The sequence below is a fragment of the Balaenoptera physalus genome (assembly GCF_965194825.1).
Source record: "Balaenoptera physalus genome assembly, chromosome: X".
Taxonomy (NCBI): domain Eukaryota; kingdom Metazoa; phylum Chordata; class Mammalia; order Artiodactyla; family Balaenopteridae; genus Balaenoptera; species Balaenoptera physalus.
In genome coordinates this window covers 103047779-103053778 of record NC_138903.1, presented here as the reverse complement: position 1 = coordinate 103053778, position 6000 = coordinate 103047779, and the positions used below count along the sequence as shown (strand labels likewise).

General features: G+C 40.3%; 1 long non-coding RNA gene across 1 annotated transcript in view; it reads left to right on the top strand.

Moving 5' to 3' along the window:
• The first annotated feature begins 855 nt into the window (after nucleotides 1–855).
• Nucleotides 856–6000, top strand: part of LOC309652125 — a 101477-nt gene continuing 96332 nt past the window's right edge. The window contains exon 1 of the long non-coding RNA XR_014258604.1: nucleotides 856–5898. This is a non-coding gene — a long non-coding RNA (uncharacterized lncRNA). The remainder of the gene's footprint in view (nucleotides 5899–6000) is intronic.

The following is a 6000-nucleotide window of genomic DNA, read 5'->3' as shown; positions in this document are numbered from 1 at the left end:
GAAAGCCCACGCACAGCAATGAAGACCCAACACAGCCAAAAATAAATAAATTTAAAAAAAAAGAAATACATCTACATGTGGAACAGCTCCTACAGAACACCTACTGAATGCTGGCAGAAGACCTCAGACTTCCCCAAAGGGAAGAAACTCCCCAAGTACCTGGGTAGGGCAAAAGAAAAAAGAAAAACCAGAGACAAAAGAAGAGGGATGGGACATGCACCACTGGGAGGGAGCCGTGAAGGAGGAAAAGTTTCCACACACTAGGAAGCCCCTTCACTGGCAGAGATGGGGGGGGGTGGCGGGTGGGGGGAAAGCTTCGGAGTCACAAGGAAAGCGCAGCAACAGGGGTGCAGAGGGCAAAGCGGAGAGATTCCCGCACAGAGGATCGCTGCCGACCAGCACTCACCAGCCTGAGAGGCTTGTCTGCTCACCCGCCGGGGCGGGCAGGGGCTGGGAGCTGAGGCTTGGGCTTCAGAGGTCAGATCCCAGGGAGAGGACTGGGGTTGGCTGCATGAACACAGCCTGAAGGGGACTACTGCACCACAGCTAGCCAGGAGGGAGTCCAGGAAAAAGTCTGGAACTGCCTAAGAGGCAAGAGACCAGTGTTTCAGGGTGCACAAGGAGAGGGGATTCAGAGCACTGCCTAAATGAGCTCCAGAGACAGCACAAGCCACGGCTATCAGCACAGACACCAGACACGGGCGTGAAATGCTAAGGCTGCTGCTCCAGCCACCAAGAAGCCAGTATGCAAGCACAGGTCACTATCCACACCTGCCCTCCCGAGAGCCTGTGCAGCCCGCCACTGCCAGGGTCCCGTGATTCAGGGACAACTTCCCCAGGAGAACGCACAGTGGGCCTCAGGCTGGTGCAACGTCACGCCGGCCTCTGCTGCCACAGGCTCGTCCCGCATCTGTACCCCTCCCTCCCCCCAGCCTGAGTGAGCCAGAGCCCCTGAATCAGCTGCTCCTTTAACCCCATCCTGTCTGAGTGAAGAACAGATGCCCTCAGGCGACCTACACGCAGAGGCGGGTCCAAATCCAAAGCTGAACCCCAGGAGCTGTGTGAACAAAGAAGAGAAAGGGAAATCTCTCCCAGCAGCCTCAGGAGCAGCAGATTAAATCTCCACAATCAACTTGATGTACCTGCATCTGTGGAACACCTGAATACACAGCAAATCATCCCAAAATTGAGGCAGTGGAGTTTGGGAGCAACTGTAGACTTGGGGTTTGCTATATGTGACTGACTGGTTTCTGGTTCTATGTTTATCTTAGTTTAGTATTTAGAGTTCATTATCACTGGTAGATTTGTTTATTGATTCGGTTGCTCTCTTCCTTTTTTTTTCATATATATAGATATATATATTTTTCTCCTTTTTCTCTTATTGTGAGTGTGTATGTGTATGCTTCTCTGTGTGATTTCGTCTGTATAGCTTTGCTTTTACCATTTCTCCTAGGGTTCTCTTTGACCGTTTTTTGGTTTTGTTTTTGGTATAGTTTTTAGCACTCATTATGATCAGTGGATTTGTTTTCTGGTTTGGTTGCTCTCTCCTTTCTTTCTTTTTTTTTAATTACTTTTTTATTTTTATATTTTAATAATTAAAATTTTTTTTTATTTTAATACCTTTATTTTTTTTACTTTATTCTTTCTTTTCTTTTCTCTCTTTTCTTCTGAGCTGTGTGGCTGACAGAGTCTTGGTGCTCCGGCCAAGTGTCAGGACTGAGCCTCTGAGGTGGGAGAGCTGAGTTCAGGACATTCGTCCAACAAAGACCTCCAGGCCCCATGTAATATCAAACACCAAAAGCTCTCCCAGAGATTTCCATCTCAATGCTAAGACCCAGCTCCACTTAACGACCAGCAAGCTACAGTGCTGAAAACCCTATGCCAAACAACTAGCAAGACAGGAACACAACCCCACCCATTAGCAGAGAGGCTGCCTAAAATCATAGTAAGTTCACAGACACCCCAAAACACACCACCAGACATGGTCCTGCCCACCAGAAAGAGAAGATCCAGCCTCATCCATCAGAACACAGGCACCAGTCCCCTCCACCAGGAAGCCTACACAACCTACTGAACCAACATTACCCACTGGGGGCAGACACGAAAAACAACGGGAACTACAAACCTGGAGCATGCAAAAAGGAGACCCCAAACACAGTAAGTGAAGCAAAATGAGAAGACAGAGAAATACACAGCAGATGAAAGAACAAAATAAAAACCCACCAGACCAAACAAATGAAGAGGAAATAGGCAGTCTACCTGAAAAAGAATTCAGAGTAATGATAGTAAAGACGATCCAAAATCTTGGAAATAGAATGGAGAAAATACAAGAAACGTTTAACAAGGACCTGGAAGAACTAAAGAGCAAACAAACAATGATGAACAACACAATAAATGAAATTTAAAATTCTCTAGAAAGAATCAATAGCAGAATAACTGAGGCAGAAGAACGGATAAGTGACCTGGAAGATAAAATAGTGGAAATAACCACCACAGAGCAGAATAAAGAAAAAAGAATGAAAAGAATTGAGGACAGTCTCAGAGACCTCTGGGACAGCATTAAACACACCAATATTCGAATTATATGGGTCCCAGAAGAAGAAGAGGGAAAAAAAAGGGACTGAGAAAGTATTTGAAGAGATTATAGTTGAAAACTTCCCTAATATGGGAAAGGAAATAGTCAACCAAGTCCAGGAAGTGCAGAGAGTCCCATACAGGATAAATCCAAGGAGAAACACAGCACAAATATTAATCAAACTATCAAAAATTAAGTACAAAGAAAAAATATTAAAAGCAGCAAGGGAAACACAACAAATAACATACAAGGGAATCCCCATAACGTTAGCAGCTGAGCTTTCAGCAGAAACTCTGCAAGCCAGAAGGGAGTGGCAGGACATATTTAAAGTGATGAAAGGGAAAAACCTATAACCATATTACTCTACCTAGCAAGGATCTCATTCAGATTCGACGGAAAAATTAAAACCTTTACAGACAAGCAAAAGTTAAGAGAATTCAGCACCAACAAACCAGCTTTACAGCAAATGCTAAAGGAACTTCTCTTGGTAGGAAACACAAGAGAAGGAAAAGACCGACAATAACAAACCCAAAACAATTAAGAAAATGGTAATAGGAACATAAATATCAATAACTACCTTAAATATAAATGGATTAAATGCTCCAGCCAAAAGACACAGACCTGCTGAATGGATACAAAAACAAGACCTGTGTATATGCTGTCTACAAGAGACCCACTTCAGACCTAGGGACACATACAGACTGAAAGTGAGGGGATGGAAAAAGATATTCCATGCAAATGGAAATCAAAAGAAAGCTGGAATAGCAATTCTCATATCAGACAAAATAGACTTTAAAATAAAGACTACTGCAAGAGACAAAGAAGGACACTGTATAATGATCAAGGGATCATTCCAAGAAGACGATATAACAATTGTAAATATTTATGCACCCAACATAGGAGCACCTCAATATATAAGACAAATGCTAACAGCCATAAAAGGGGAAATCGACAGTAACACAATCATAGTATGGGATTTTAACACCCCACTTTGACCAATGGACAGATCATCCAAAATGAAAATAAACAAGGAAAGCTTTAAATGATACATTAAACAAAATGGACTAAATCGATATTTATAGGATATTCCATCCAAAAAAAGAACAGAATACACTTTCTTCTCAAGTGCTCATGGAACATTCTCCAGAATAGATCATATCTTGGGTCACAAATCAAGCCTTGGTAAATTTAGGAAAACTGAAATCGTATCAAGCATCATTTCTGAACACAATGCTATGAGACTAGATATCAATTACAGGAAAAAATCTGTAAAAAAATACAAACATATGGAGGCTAAACAATACACTACTAAATAACCAAGAGATCACTGAGGAAATCAAAAAGTACCTAGAAACAAATGACAATGAAAATGCTATGACCCAAAACCTATGGGATGCAGCAAAAGCAGTTCTAAGAGGGAAGTTTATAGCAATACAATCCTACCTCAAGAAACAAGAAAAATCGCAAATAACCTAACCTTACACCTAAAGCAGTTAGAGAAAGAAGAACAAAAAACCCCCCAAAGTTAGCAGAAGGAAAGAAACCATAAAGATCAGATCAGAAATAAATGAAAAAGAAATGAAGGAAATGATAGCAAAGATCAATAAAACTAAAAGCTGGTCCTTTGAGAAGATAAACAAAATAGATAAACCACTAGCCAGACTCATCAAGAAAAAGAGGGAAAAAACTCAAATCAATAGAATTAGAAATGAAAAAGGAGAAGTAACAACTGACACTGCAGAAATACAAAGGATCATGAGAGATTACTACAAACAGCTCTATGCCAATAAAATGGACAACCTGGAAGAAGTGCACAAATTCTTAGAAAAGCACAACCTTCTGAGACTGAACCAGGAAGAAACAGAAAATATAAACAGACCAATTACAAGCACTGAAATTGAAACTGTGATTAAAAATCTTCCAACAAACAAAACCCCAGGACCAGATGGCTTCACAGGCGAATTCTATCAAATATTTAGAGAAGAGTTAACACCTATCCTTCTCAAACTCTTCCAAAATATAGCAGAGGGAGGAACACTCCCAAACTGATAATATGAGGCCAGCATCACCCTGATACCAAAACCAGACAAAGATGTCACAAAGAAAGAAAACTACAGGCCAATATCACTGATGAACACAGATGCAAAAATCCTCAACAAACTACTAGCAAACAGAAACCAACAACACATTAAAAGGATCATACACCATGATCAAGTGGGGTTTATCCCAGGTATGCAAGGATTCCTCAATATACACAAGTCAATCAATGTGATACACCATATTAACAAACTGAAGGATTAAAAACCATATGATCATCTCAACAGATGCAGAAAAAGCTTTTGACAAAATTCAACTCCATTTATGATAACAACCCTCCAGAAAGTAGGCATAGAGGGAACTTATCTCAACATAATAAAGGCCATATATGGCAAATCCACAGCCAACATCGTTTTCAATGGTGAAAAACTGAAACCATTTCCACTAAGATCAAGAACAAGACAAGGTTGCCCACTCTCACCACTATTATTCAACATAGTTTTGGAAGTTTTAGCCACAGCAATCAGAGAAAAAAAGAAATAAAAGGAATCCAAATCGGAAAAGAAGAAGTAAAACTGTCACTGTTTGCAGATGACATGATACTATACATAGAGAATCCTAAAGATGCTACCAGAAAACTACTAGAGCTAATCAATGAATTTGATAAAGTAGCAGGATACAAAATTAATGCACAGAAATCTCTTGCATTCCTATACACTAATGATGACAAATCTGAAAGAGAAATTTAGGAAACACTCCCATTTACCACTGCAACAAAAAGAATAAAATACCTAGGAATCAACCTACCTAAGGAGACAAAAGACGTGTAGGCAGAAAACTGTAAGACACTGATGAAAGAAATTAAAGATGATACCAACAGATGGAGAGATATACCATGTTCTTGGATTGGAAGCATCAACATTGTGAAAATGACTATACTACCCAAAGCAATCTACAGATTTATTGCAATCCCTATCATACTACCAATGGCATTTTTCATACAACTAGAACAAAAAATTTCACAATTTGTATGGAAACACAAAAGACCCCGAATAGCCAAAGCAATCTTGAGAAAGAAAAACGGAGCTGGAGGAACCAGGCTCCCTGACTTCAAACTACACTACTAAGCTACAGTAATCAAGACAGTATGGTACTGGCACAAAAACAGAAATATAGATCAATGGAACAAGATAGAGAACCACAAATAAAGCCACGCACATATGGTCACCTAATCTTTGATAAAGAGGCAAGAATATACAATGGAGGAAAGACAGCCTCTTCAATAAGTGGTGCTGGGAAAACTGGACAGCTACATGTAAAAGAATGAAATTAGAACACTCCCTAACACCATACACAAAAATAAACTCAAAATGGGTTAAAGGCCTAAA